A 14579-nucleotide genomic window follows, 5' to 3' on the forward strand; every position below is an offset into this window, starting at 1 on the left:
AATTATTGAGCACTAGTTCATGATGTGGATGTATGATGATTTGTCTATCCATTCAACTGTTGATAAGCATTTGGGTTGTTTCTAATTTTTGGCTTCTATAAATAAAGCAGTCGTGAACATTTGTGTGTGAGGATTTGTACACACATGTATGTTCTTTTCTATGAGGTGATGCTAGGAATGAAATTGCTAGATGAATGGCAGGTAGTCTGTTTAAATTACTGAATTCCAAAGAGGTGACATTTCATGTTCCCCCCAACAGTGTCGGTGAGTTCCAGTTCCTCCACATCCTCATCAACACTTGGTGTTTTTTTTTTAATTTATTTTTTTATTCTGGTAGATGTTAAGTTTCTCATACTGGTTTTATTTTGCATTTCCCTCATGACTAATGATGTTGAACATCTTTTCATGTATACCCACGTATATCTTCTTTGTCAAAGTATTCAAATCTTTGTTTCTGTTTTTTCCTATCAGTTTGTATGTTTTTTGAATTTTTCATAATTTCTACATATAAATTCCTCATCAGATGATGCTTTGCAGTATTTTCTCTGTGGCTTTTCTTTTTTTAAAAAATACTTTAAATAATTGTCAATGGACCTTAATTTTTATTTATATGTGGTGCTGAAAATTGAACCCAGTGCCTCACACATGCTAGGCAATCACTCTAACACAGAGCCATAACCCCAGCCCTCTGTAGCTTATCTTTTCAGAATAGGTCTTAAAATTTTGATGAAATCCAATTTATCAATTTTATTGTGCATTTGGTATTGTATTTAAGAAATCTTGGCTTACTTCAAAGTGACAAAAATTTCTCTTTTTTTCCCTAAATATTTTATAATTTTATATTTTACCCTTTCATCTTTGATATATCTAGGATTAATTTTTGTATATGTTGTGAGGTATGGATCGAAGTTTATTTTTTCCCGTAAGAATATACAATTGTTCTGGTATCAGTTGTTAAAAAGAAAATGGGCTAAGGAACTGAATAGACCTTCACAGAAGAAGAAGAAACACAATCAATCAACAAACACGTAAAAAAATATTCATCTCTAGCAATTAGAGAAATGCAAATCAAAACTATTTCACTCAGAATGGCAATTATCAAGAATGTAAGCAACAATAAATGTTGGCGAGGAAGTGGGGAAAAAGGAACACTCATACATTGGTGTTTGGATTGCACATTTGTGCAACTGCTATGGAAAGCAGTATGGAGATTCCTCAGAAAGCTTGGAATGGAACCACCATCTGATCCAGCTATCCCACTCCTCGGTTTATACCCAAAGGACTTAAAATCAGCATATTGCAGTGAGACAGCCACATCAATGTTTATAGCAGCTCAATTCACATACCTAACTATGGAACCAGCCCTTTAAGAGATGAATGGATAAAGAAAATATGGTATATATACACACAATGGAATATTATGGCATTTTCAGGTAAATGGATAGAATTGGAGAATATCATGCTAAGTGAAATAAACCAATCCCCCCAAAACAAAGGCCAGATATTTTTTCTGATAAGCGGATACTGAGCCATAATGGGGATGGCGAGATAGGAAAGAATGGAGGAACTTTGGATTGGGCAGTGGGGAGTAAGGGGAAGGGAGGGGGCATGAGGGTGGGAAGGACAGTGGAATGAGATGGATATTATTACTCTATGTACATCACCACTGGTGTGACCCAGCACCTTGTGCAGCCAGAGGAATGAGCTGTTGTGTTCCATTTGTGTACAATGTGTCAAAATGCATTCTACTGTCATGTATAACTAATGAAAATTTTAATAATAAAAAGGGCGTCTTTTTTTTATTGAATTGCTTTTGTATTTTTGCCATATAGCTTTGGGTCTCTTTTTGGACTCTACTCTGTTCTGTTGATTCTGTGTGTCTATTGAGAGGCCAATATTCCACTATCCCACTATCTTGATTACTGTAGCTTTATAATAACTTTTGAAGGCAAGTAATATTAGTCCTCCAACTCTGCTTTTTTTTTTTTTTAATCTTCAGAGTTGTTTTTTCCATTCTAGGTTCTACAAAAAGTATGAGATTTTGATTGGAATTTCACTGAATCTTTAGAGAATTGTCAATGAAAGTACAGAAACTTCTTACCAATAAAAACGTGTTCTTTTATTTTGATCTTGTTTAATTTTTATTAGCAATGTTTTATAATTTTCATTCTAAATATATTTTATATCTTTTGAAATATTGTGGATATTTGGGCAGTGTCTCATGTTTTTGATACTATTGGAATGGTATTAAATTTTTTAAAAATTCAAGCTGGGCCAACAAGCAGACTCTTATAATCCCAGTGGTTTGGGAGTTTGAGGCAGGAGGATTACAAGTTCAAAGCCAGCCTCAGCAATTTAGTGAGGCCCTAAGCAACTTGGAAAGACCCTGTCTGAAAATAAAAGGGCTAGAGATGTGGCTTAGTGGTTAAACACCCCTGGGTTCATTCCTTGGTACTCCACTCACCCCACATTTAAATTTAACATAAAAATTCAATTTTTGGTTGTTGCTAGTAAATGGAAACATAGTTAGTTTTGTATATTTATCTCTTATTCTTCAACCTTGCTAGAATGACTTATTTGCTTTAGTAACTTACTTTGATGAATTCCATTAGACTTTTTGACAGATGATCATATCATCTGTAAATAAAGACAGCTTTACTCCTTTCTTTCTACCCTAGATGCATTTATTTTTCTTAAATTATGCTAGCTAGAACTTTCTGTATAATGCTTATTAGAAATTATGAGAACAAATATCTTTGTCTAATTTCTTTAAAAGGGAAAGCATTTAGTTTTAAAACAGTATGAGGTAAACTGTAGGTTTCTGGTAGGTACTATTTACTAGATTGAGTACTATTTACTTTGTTGATAGTTTTTTTTTTTCAAATCAAGAATGAATGTTCAATTAAAAAACACTTTTTATGTACCTGTTGAGATGATGACATATTTTTTCCTTTTAGTTTTAATAACATTGATTGGTGTTTGGATGTTGCACCAACCTTGTAATACTGGGGAAAGTTCACATGTGACCTTTATGTATTATCCTTTTAATGTCATGTTTGATTCAATTTACAAAATTTTGTTTGAATTTTTTTTGCATTCATAAAATATATTGGACTTTAATTTTATTGTCTTGTAATTGTTTGGTTTTGTTATTATGGTAATGCTAACCTCATAAGATGAATTTGGAATTATTCCTATTTCATGATTTTTCTTGTGTACAACCAGCATGATTTCTTCCTTTAATGTTTTGAAGAATTTACTAGTGAAGTCATCTAGGCCTAGAGTTTTCTTTGTGGGAAAGATACTAACTGTAAAATCAATTTCTTTGATTAGCTATGGGGATATTTGTGTTATCTATTTCTTCTTAAGTGAGCTTTCATAGTTTATGTCTTTCAAGGAATTTCTCCACTTCGGCACAGTAACTTGTCAAATTTACTGGTGTAAAGTGGTTCATAATTGCACTAGTCAGTTTTTGGTTATTGCAACAAGTAACCTGAGATAAATAAACTTAAAAGGAGGAAAGGTTTATTTGGCTCATGGTTTCAGAGATTTTAGCCCATGATCTCTTGTCTCTGTTGCTTTGGCCTTGCAGCAGCATAGTAGATCATGGTGGAAGAGGAGGCCATGATGGCCAGAAAGCAAAGAGAAAGTCAGGAATGGAGTCCTGATATCTCCATTCCAGGGCATACCCCATGACCTTACTTCACTAAGCCCCATTTACTAAAGGATCCACCACCTCCCAATAGCACCATGCTTGAGGACCAAGCTTTCAACATGTGGGCCTTTGAGGGACACTCAAGATCCAAACTGTAACAATAATGGTCTTACAATTTATTATCTATAGAATCTGTAGTGATGTCACCTCGCTCATTCTGATATTTGTGTTCTGTGAATTCCCTCTCATCAGTTTGGTTAGTGTTTTTCCTGATCAATTTGGTTAGGGTTTTTAATCAGTTTTATTGATTTTTCTCAACCAGTTTTTGATTTTATTTTTCTGTATTGTTTTCTGTTCTTTTCTCTGGTCTTTATTTTGTTTTCTTAATTTTGCTTACTTTGGGCTGAACTTGTACTTCTTTTTTCTAAGATTTTAAGGTGGAAGTAGAGGTCATTCATTTGAGACCTCCCTTCTTTTTCTATTATAGGTATTTATTGCCATAAACTTTCCCCAAAGCACTCCTTTGGTGGAATTTCACAAATTTTGATATATATGTTTTCATTTTTGTTCCATTCAAAGTGCTTGCTTTTTTCCCTTATGATTTCTTCATTGACTTGTTGGTTATGAAAAATATTTAATTTTCAAAGGCTTGAAAAATTTCAAGATATCTTTCTGCTATTAATTTATGATTTGTTCTTTTGTGGTCAGAAAGTATACTTTGAATTCCTTAAATCCATTTAAATTTATTGAGTCTTCTTTTATGGCCTCAATTATGGTCCATTTGGTAAGTGTTCTGTTAGATCTTGAGAAAAACCTGTATTATATTGTTGGAGAGAATGTTCTATAAATATTAATTAAGGCAAACTGGTTCATAGTGTTCATATCTTCTTTTTACATTTTCTATCAATTTTATTATTTAGAAGTATTAAAATCTCTGACTGTCATTGTGGATCACTTTATTTCTCCTTGCAGTGCTGTCAGTTAACTCTTAATTGTAATGGACTGTTAATATGTATGTGTACAAGTCAGCTTTGCCTTACAACAATGAAGTACTTGAGGCAGCCAACTGATGAAGAAAAGAGGTTTATTTGGCTCACAGTTGGGTAGGTTCAAACTTCCAAAGCAGGTGTTCCCAGTGATTTGGCCTCTAGGGACTAAGTGGTGGGTGGCATCCCATCATGGTGGGAGTGTTTTAGGACAAGTAGTCATGTCTCAAACCAGGGAAGCAGAGAGAGCTGGAGCCAGGCTTGAACTTTTGGGAACTCAGGGCTTCCAGAAAACTACGATGACCTACAGGCCCCCTGCCAAGCCACACACAGCTCCTCCCAGGAACACTACCCCTGTTGAATGAACGTCAGTAACACCAACCTTTTGGTAAGGGTATATAAACCATATGCAAACCATATGCAAATAAAACCATACACAAACCAAAGCTCCAGGGAAACATTCAAGATTGTTGTTTACTCTTGATGAATTTACTCTTTTATCTTTATGACATTACCTTGTTCATTCCTCATAATAGTCATTGCTTTGAAATCTACTTTGCTTGGTATTTACATAATCATGCCACCTTTCTTTAATGAGTCTTAGCATGATATATGAATTTTTTTAAAATTTTTACTTTTAACCAGTTTATGCTCAGTATGGCACAGCAGGTACTCAATCAGCATTTACTAAAGTGAATCATGCTCTTGTGTTTAAAATGCATTTTTGGTAGATAGCATAAAGTTGGTTTTACTTTTTTTTTTTAACCGAATCCAAAAATCTTTTAATTGGGATATTTATTCCAATATTTTATTCTATTTTTTTAAAGGAGAGAAAGAGGAGAGAGAGAGAATCTTTTTTGTTATCGATGGACACAACACAATACCTTTTTTTTTTTTTAGAGAGAGAGAGAGAAAGAGAGAGAGATTTATTTTTTAGTTATCGGCGGACACAACATCTTTGGGTTTTTTTTTTTTTTGTATGTGGTGCTGAGGATCGAACCCGGGCCGGACGCATGCCAGGCAAGCTCGCTACCGCTTGAGCCACATCCCCAGCCCCACAATACCTTTTTTTAAAAATTTTTTTTAATGTGTTGCTGAGAATTGAACCCGGGTCCCGCCCGTGCTTAGCGAGCGCTCTACCGCTGAGCCACAATCCCAGCCCAAGTCCAGTATTTTAATATGACTATTAATATGGTTAGATTAAAGTCTATAATTTGTTTATTTGCTATTTTTTCATTGGTTTTTCTTTGTTTTCTCTTATTTTTGATGTTTTTTGTATTTCTTGTGATTCTGTTTTATGGCATTTGTATCTTATTGGCTACAACTTTTTGTATTTTATTATTTTAATTCTCAGTTTTTTTTTTTGTACTAGAGATTTACTTACTTTGGACATTTCATGCAGAATATGGTTTCAATATGTGAATTTTGGTGACTGTTTTTTTTCACTTGGCATGATACCGTAAGATTCATTTATGCTTGGGCATGGACCTATACTTCATTCATTTTTATTGGCAAATAATATTCCATTATATGTATATAATTTAGTTTACCCACCTATCAGTTGATGGACATTTGGGTTGTGTCACCTTTTGGTTACTATGAACAAGCTGCTATTGATGTTCATGTGTAAGTTTTTAAGGAGACATGTTTTCAGTTCCCTTGGATATATCTATATGATCTTTTAAAGAGGTTTTTAAGAGGTTTTAAGAGGTTTGTAATTATGAAGAAAATGAAGAGATTGGACCCAGTGTTTTATATGGGGGCTTCTTGCAGTAGTTTTACGGAGACAAATTGTAGGGGCTCAGGATATGCTAAAGAACTTGGCTATACAGTTACTGCTGGCTCACCATGACCCTGTGGTTGTTTCCGTTTAAATGATATTAGACTCTTGATCTGTTTGGTAAAATAATAATTCTAGCAGTCATGGGTTTTTATTTCTCATTATATGATAGAAGAGGAAAGTATCAGTTGAGACTATAGGTCAATTGTTTAGGATTTTAGAGATGTCAGTTGTTACGTCATCATTGTCAACTAATGAATTATCAAGCTCAATGACCAATGAGAATTTCAGGTTTTCCGGGAAGGGAATTTTCACAGGACACTACCACACTTTCTAGCACATTTCAAGACCATTTGTTTAAATTATACTTCCAAGGACTGATTTAAATGAACAGAACAGAACAAGTTGATAATAGTTGTGAACATTCATAAGACCTCTGTATTGCACAGGACAAGATCAGTGTTCTCATACACGTTTTCAGTTTAACACCATTATCACGTCAACTTCTTTAGCAAGTTTTATGATGCAGAGAGTTACTATAGATGCAGGGTGGCCATTACTTTTCAATATTTAATAACTCGTTTACAAAATTTTTGTAAAGGCTTGTTATTTTTTATTTGTTTTAATTAGTTATACATTACAGAATGCACTTTGACACATCATACATAAAGTATAACTTCTCATTCTTCTGGTTGTACATGATGTATAGAGTACTCATTCTTCTGGTTGTACATGATGTAGAATCACACCAGTCATGTAGTCATGTGTGCACATAGGTTAACAATGTTTCTAATTCATTCTACTGTCCTTCCTATCCCCATACTCTCTCCCCTCCATTTATGCCCCTCTGCCTAATCCAAAGTACCTCTGTTCTTCCCTAGGACCTGCCTGCCCTGAATTAGCATCTGCATATATAAAAAAATTCAGCCTTTGGTTTTTTTGGGCCTGGCTTATTTTGTTTGGCATAATATTCTCCAGCTCTATCCATTTACCTGCAAATGTCATAATTTCATTCTTCTTAAAGGATGAGTATCCATTGTGTATGTGTACCACATTTTCTTTATCCATTCATCTGTTGAAGGGTACCTAGGTACCCTTCCATATTTTATCTATTGTGAATTGAGCTGCTAGACTTGTTATTTTTATGGATCACCATTGGAATTCCATTTGGTAACATTATAAGCAAAAAGTAGACCTGTAGAACAACATATTACTGGCAAAACATGAAGTAAGAGTTGAAAGTAAGGATCTGACTCAGGAACAGTGAAACGGTATTCATAGCATTGCTGCTTTGTAGTTTGTAGTTCAGCAGAGGTCTGGAAGGATATTTTTGTTCTTGCTCTTTAGGTCCTCCTGGGTTATTTGTGAAAACAAAAGAAAGTAAAAACTTATAGTAGAAGAGGAAAAGCAACGTCATTACCAGTTCCCCATATGGGACCTTCTATGACACTGACACATGGGTTCATGACTTTTCTCTGTTGTGGAGAGTTATGACTAACACCTGCCATGACAGGCCGTTCTGTTTTCGCCTGACACTGGTGGAGGTCTGTGTCTCTGCATGTATCTTTGGTGGGCATGCTCATTTTACCTTCTCTAGTGTTACTTATTCTCCCAGGCCACTGTGCAGCTCTGGATGCAACCCTGCAGTCACCAAACTATTGTTTCTGCTGCTGTCACCAACCCATGTACATCTCTTTAAAATGCATGGAATCAATGCTTTTGTAATAGGTGAATTCATGCCAAGAGAGGAGAGCAGATGAAATAAATGCATCTTGTTCTTCCAGTACGTAAGGAACTCCTGCTGTTTTCCAGAAGTTAGGCCTTAGCGATTTCTGGACATGGACATAGGCCCACACCCACCTGACAGCATCCTTTCCCTTTCCCTTTCTATTCCCTGTGTCCACATGTCATCGCTGTCTTCATGTGCCTGCTCACGTGCACCAGCCATCCCGCCCGCTGTGTGTTTGTCTCCCTTCCTCTGATGAACCAGTCTTTTTCCTTCCTCCTGTCTTGGTCTTTCCATATTGCCAGCACTGTTCTTCCCTGGTTTCCCAGCCAGCCGTCGGAGTTGTTAGGCACTAGGTGTGTAGGTCTCCTCCAGATTCATATGTGAAGCCGAAGCCATCAGTGTGGCTGCATTTGGAGTAAGGAAGTAGTTGAGGGTAGTCATGGGGGTGGCGAGCTGATAGGATTAGTGCCTTTAAGAGAAGAAACACAACTGGTGAGGGGGGAGGGGGAGGGAGAGCAGGGGAAGAGGGGAAGAGGAGGGGGAGGGAGAGAGAAAGGGAAGAAACACCAGGGAGCTCTCTCTCTCTTTTCCCCACCCACTCCCTGTACCACACATGAAGAGGCCATGTGAGCTCACAGTGGGAGAGCAGCTATTCGAGAGTCCTCAGAATGACTCCTGCCTGCTGCACCTTGATGGTGGACTTCCCAGCTTCCAGAACAGTAGGGAAGAGAATGCCTGTTTAAGCCCCCCCAGTCCGTGGCTTCTGGACTGCATGGTCTGGAGAGACCTCTATGAAGTCAGATCTAGGCTGAGATGTCAAAGGCATGAAGGAGAAAATTATGTGAAGATCTGGGAGATCATTCCACCTGGAGGGCAGTGCAGAGACTGCTGGAGGAGAATGTCAGGCGAGGCTGTGAGCAAATCACCTGAAGACACACCTCTGTCTTCAGGGAGGCCCTCTCTGACCTCTCTGTCTTCAGGCTGAGTCCTCAGCGGGCTCCTGGTCTTGGCCCCTCTGCTTTCTTTCCCAGGACTCCTTTGGTTGCTGATTAACTTTCCTTCTCTGCCATCTGCAGCGTCTCCCTCTCTGTCAGAGCCTCATTCCTGGCTTTAGGCTTTATACGACTGACTGCTGTTTTTCCCATCTAGGAGGTGCCCCCACCCCAGGCCCTGGCATTTTCCACTGTGTCTCCTCCCTTCACAGCCAGCACAATGAGAGTTGTCTGCCTCCTTGTCTCTGGTTTCTCACCTTCTGTCTCCTGTTGAGTCCACATCAGAAAGGCCTCAGCCCCCACCACAGCCAGGCGCCTTTCTTCTCCCACAGCCTCGCCCGAGGTGCTGCTCAGACCAGTGTGCAATTTCAATTGTGTGGAATTTGGAAATTTCCCTCTATAGTTTGGGACTGTGGTTGACCACAGATCACAACCGCAGAAAGGGAAACTGAAGGTGTGGGGCAGGGAACGACTCTCATGGATATTTTCTCTTTTCTGTCATCAACTTTTGAGGCTCCACGCCTTCCCTGCACCACACCTCTTGAATTTATAGTACTTTCAGAACCCTCTTTTACCTAGGAGGCCTTACGTAAGACCAGTTTTTCTAAGTGGGTACCCACTTCTGGGACAAGGCCAGAGCTGAGCTGTCAGCTTGAACTAAGGAAATAAATAGCTCACAAAGGGAGGGGTTTGAAATAACAGCTCATTCCAAGGAGAGAAGTCAAGAAAACCTTACCCTGGAATTGAAGCTTGGAGAATCATGTGGGATTGGAGGCCCCCTGGGAGGACAGAGACAGGTTCCTGTGATTCACAAAAGGCCAGGAAGACAGAAAAGTAAAGAAAGAGAAGGAGGGGAACTTGGAAGAGTCTCCAAAACAGGGTAACCTTGTCCTTATTTAGTATCGCTGGGTGGTGCTTGAAATTCTAGCACCTAGGCCATGCGCTAGCCTCTTCTGAACCTCTCAAGACTCCACAGGTGATCCCAAGGTGTGATCAAGACTGAGAACCATGCCTGATAAAATCAGTTTACAGTGGGCGAAAACTGAAAGTGGGTAGCTCCGATGAATCTTAGGTCTGTGTGAATCTCATTCAGTTTTTGACCTTACTGTCCCCTCAAGGGGCAATCTCTCAGGTGTTAAAGAAAGAAAATTCCTTCAAATCCTCCAGTTCTCCCCTACCCCCCACAGTCCTGGGATTTCTGTTTCCTGCGCCACAAAGCTTGTGGTTGGAATCACTTGATGGCTGGAAGTCAGATTTCACTGGGTTTTCCTCTGGCATAGACTGGCACCACTACCCATTCTTGCTGTGTTCATTTATTCCAGGAAAGAACAACAAGAATCCTTCGATGGCTTGATTGTTGTTGTGCTGTCAGGGGTGGGAAGTCATTGGCTATGTGGTTGGTAGGGAAGTAGGTCTATAGGGGACCACATGTTCCCAGGAAGAACAGATGTGACTGTCCAGCCGGCTTGATGGCCTGGGTGGAGGGGGAATGGCACTGGGCAGGACTCACAGGGACAGGGGTTTGCGCTCAGGTAGAGTGAGATGGAGTCAGGGGTTGGTTCAGGGTAACACAACATCTGACCTGGGTGTCCCTGTGGACCCACTCAGCAGAGCCTTCCCTGTGGCGTTGCTGTTGCCATCTCTGTCTCCACCCTGATCAGGGGCAGACATGGCTGACTTTGAGGGATTTGAGTTCTGCACCTGCATCTACACTTATTGCTCATCCTTTATCCATGGACCTTTCTTATTTTCCTGTCCAGAGTCAGGACTTAGATGTTAATGGCCTTTAGGTAACCGTATCAGTAAGGACAGGCCTCTGGGCTTTTGTGTGTCACGCATATAGAAGGGTGGTAAGGGCCTCAGCTAGTTAGTGCATGTGTCCAGTTAAAGACATTAAAGGGAGTAAGTCATCTCCCTCTCTCAAAAGGAAAAACTAATTAGAAAATCTGAGAATCAAAGACCATATATACTTAAACTGTAAATTAAAGGTAACTCAACTGTTTACCTGTATCAGCACATGCAAAATTTGAACCTATGTTAATTTTTTTTGGGGGGGGTACAGGGATAGAACCCGGGGGACGCTTTACTACTGAGCCACATCCCCAGACCTTTTTATTTCTTAAATTTAGAGACAGGATTTTATCATTAAAATGATAAATTAGAAGTTAAGTTGCTTAGGGCCTCCCTAAGTTTCTGAGGCTGGCTTTGAACTTGGGTCCTTTCTGCCTCAGCCTCCTGAGCTGCTGGGAATACAGGTGTGAGCCACTGTGCCTGGCTTGTGTTCATTTTTTAAAAAAGAGTTTGAAAATGCTTGGGATTCAGACTTCCTCGTGGACATTTTGAAACATTGCTTTTAGATCCCTCCACCATCTATCAAGGCAGAGGCATTTGCTTAAGGAGACATGATACACTCTTATTAACATTTGAGTCACAAGGAGAATTGGTAATTGCTCCTTTTTAATGTTCTCAAAAGAGAAAGATCCTCTCTGCTCTTCCCCTTCCTTCCCTCCCTCTCTCCCCATCCCTGCTTCACCATATCCATCGCGTGCCATCTGCCATAATCGCATCACTTCTGAATCAGTGTCACCATTACTTGCTGTCCTCACAACCCTTAGCTCCCAGACACACCACCTTCCAGGGTATAAGGAGGGCTATATTCATTTCTCTTTCCTTGGTCCTAGGGCAAAAGAATATGAAATCCAGTTTCAGTTCTGCCCTGTAATTTTGCTTTCTGGGTGAGAAGCCTGACTTGGGGGGCCCTCTAGTGGATGCTGACTGCCACCGCACTTGCCCTTTAAGGCAGAAGAATTGGTGTGGCTAGAAGCTAGTTCTGGTTCCGGCTGTGGCCCACAGACTTGTTCTGCGGCTTTGGGAAGATCACTTAATTTCTCTTGGCCTCGATTCCTTTTATGAAGTATTGTGGTGTGAAAGGAAAGAAGATGGCGGCGAGGGGAGTGCATTGCCCCCGTGTGCTGCTTCACTGTGTGGGAGTATGACAAGTCAGGACGGCTAAAGGCTATCTTGTTAGGAATTTCCAGCAATAGTGGGGTGCTCCGGAACCTGGAGGAAGGATTTCCATCGCACGAGGATCGGCTACGGGGACTCAAACGCGAGAGGTTTGTCGCACGGAGGGTAACACTGCTTATTCAGCAAATCGCCCCGCGGCTAGAGTCTGCAGCGCGCGCTGGGAAACGAGGAGATAGCCACGCAGGGATACAGCGCTGCAGTTTCTGCCAGCCGTGCAAGCACTGTACTCAGGGCTGAATTCTGGGTTCGAGACGGGGAAGGAAGCTGTCCATCTCGGTTCTCCACACCGGTCAGACCACAGAGGAGGCCAGCAGCCACCATGTTGGAAAGCTGACGTCACCATCCCTGTTTTCGACTGACCGCAGCTCATTCAGCCATAGAACAGGTAATTTCAGGCTGCCATTTGCCTGCGGCTTGCAGACAGATTGCTAGGGTTCAGTGCCTGGGTGCTTCTTAGAACCTGATCTTATCGGAGCGAACACCGAGCGCGGGGCGGCCGAGTTCCGGCTCCCGGAACCACCCTGGCCCAGGGCTGCGGAGCCTGCGGAGGCTGCTTCTTGGACCCTGCTCCTATCAGAGCATACACCAAGCACTAAGCGGCCGAATTCCGGCTCCCGGAACTGAGCCCGCGGGGACTGCTTCTTGGAGCCTACTCTTATAGGAGCTTACACCGAGCATGGAGCGGCCGAGTTCCGGCTCCCGGAACTTTCCTGGCCCAGGGCTAGGAGCCCGCGGAAACTGCTTCTCGGTCCGGGTCCTGCTGAGGGCCAGTCAGGACTCACCCGTTGCTTTGGTTGCCTGGCAAGGGGAACGAAATGCTGCCATTCGCATAGGATACCAACATGGCAGAGATCTGATGTCATCAGAAAGCGGCGGAGGAGAGAACTTCATCAATACCAGCAGCGACATAAACAGTTGGTCTCCTGGTAGGGGGGATGAGGCACAGACACCCGAGTCTCCTCAATTTGTCATCGAGCCAGAGGGACGAGCCGGGCCGCCACCATCGCCCGGAGCAGGCCCACTGGCTCGCCAGCGTGGTGACCGCGTGACCCCAATTGGAGAGGGGGCGGAGCGGAGCCGCCACCCGCACCCGCAAGGTGGGCAGACCCACGACCCAGTGGTAGATGGGCGTGGTAGGAGGGGCAGGGCAGAGCCGCCGTTTGCGCTTGCAAGGTAAACAGACCTGTGACAGCCTGGCGGGTCAGGCCCAGTGGCCTGCCAGTGTGGTACACATGTCACCCCAACTGGAGTAGGGGCAGAGCAGATCCTTCTCCCACGCCCGGATCAGGCCCTGCCGGTGTGGTGGCCACGTGACCCCAATTGGAGTGGGGGTGGAGCGGAACTGCCACCCGTGCCCGCAGGGTGAGCAGACCTGTGACCAACATGCAGATCAGGCCCAGGGGTCTGCAGGCGTGGTAGGAGGGGCAGGGCAGATCCGCCGCCTGCGCCTCCAAGGTAGGCAGACCTGCGACAGACCGGCGGATCAGGCCCAGGAGCCTGCCGGCGTGGTACACACACCACCCTAATTGGAGTAGGGGCAGAGCAGAGTCGCCGCCCGTGCCAGGAACAGGCCCAGTGTCCTGCAAGCGGGGTAGTCACGACACCCCAATTGGAGTAGGGGCAGAGCAGAGCCTCCACCCGTGCCCGAAAGGTGGGCAGATCTGCGACCGACCAGCGGGACAGGCCCAGTGGCCTGCCGGTACGACAGACACGTCACCCCATTTGGAGTAGGGGCAGAGTAGAGCCGCCGCCCGCGCCTGCAGGGTAGACAAACCTGCAACCGACCCGGCGTGGTACACTCGTCACCCCAATTGGAGTAGGGGCAGAACAGAGCCGCCGCCAGCGCCCAGAACAGGCCCAGTGACCTGCTGGCGTGGTAGCCACGACACCCCAATTGGAATAAGGAGAGAGCAGAGCCGCCGCCCGCGCCTGCAGGAAAGATACGCAAGCAGTATGAAAAGACAAGGAAAGAAAGGACCACAAGCAATGCAGGTCAATGCAACTTTAGAAGAGGTAACAGCTGCAGCAGATGGAATGTCAGATAAAGAATTCAGGATATACATGCTTCAGATGATCTGGAGTATCAAGGAAGACATTAAACAGCAAAATCAGACAATGAAAGATCACTTCGACAATGAATTACGCAAACAAATCCAGGAAGCAAAGGATCAACTATACAGGGAGATAGAGGTTATAAAAAACAAACAAACAGAAATCCTAGAAATGCAGGAAGCAATAAACCAACTTAAAAACTCAATGGAGAATACTACCAGCAGAGTAGAACACTTAGAAGATAGAACATCAGACAATGAAGACAAAGTATTTCAACTGGAAAAGAACATAGACAGCTCAGCAAGACTGTTAAGAAACCATGAGCAGAACATCCAAGAAATATGGGATAACATTAAGA

At 42.4% G+C, this 14579-nt stretch overlaps 1 protein-coding gene across 1 annotated transcript in view; it reads left to right on the top strand.

Moving 5' to 3' along the window:
- The window catches only part of Plaat5 (phospholipase A and acyltransferase 5), a 33698-nt gene that overhangs the window by 3578 nt on the left and 15541 nt on the right, over positions 1–14579 (top strand). The gene's annotated exons all lie outside the window — the stretch shown is intronic.

The sequence above is a fragment of the Marmota flaviventris genome, chromosome 9 (assembly GCF_047511675.1).
Source record: "Marmota flaviventris isolate mMarFla1 chromosome 9, mMarFla1.hap1, whole genome shotgun sequence".
NCBI classification, from domain to species: Eukaryota; Metazoa; Chordata; class Mammalia; order Rodentia; family Sciuridae; genus Marmota; species Marmota flaviventris.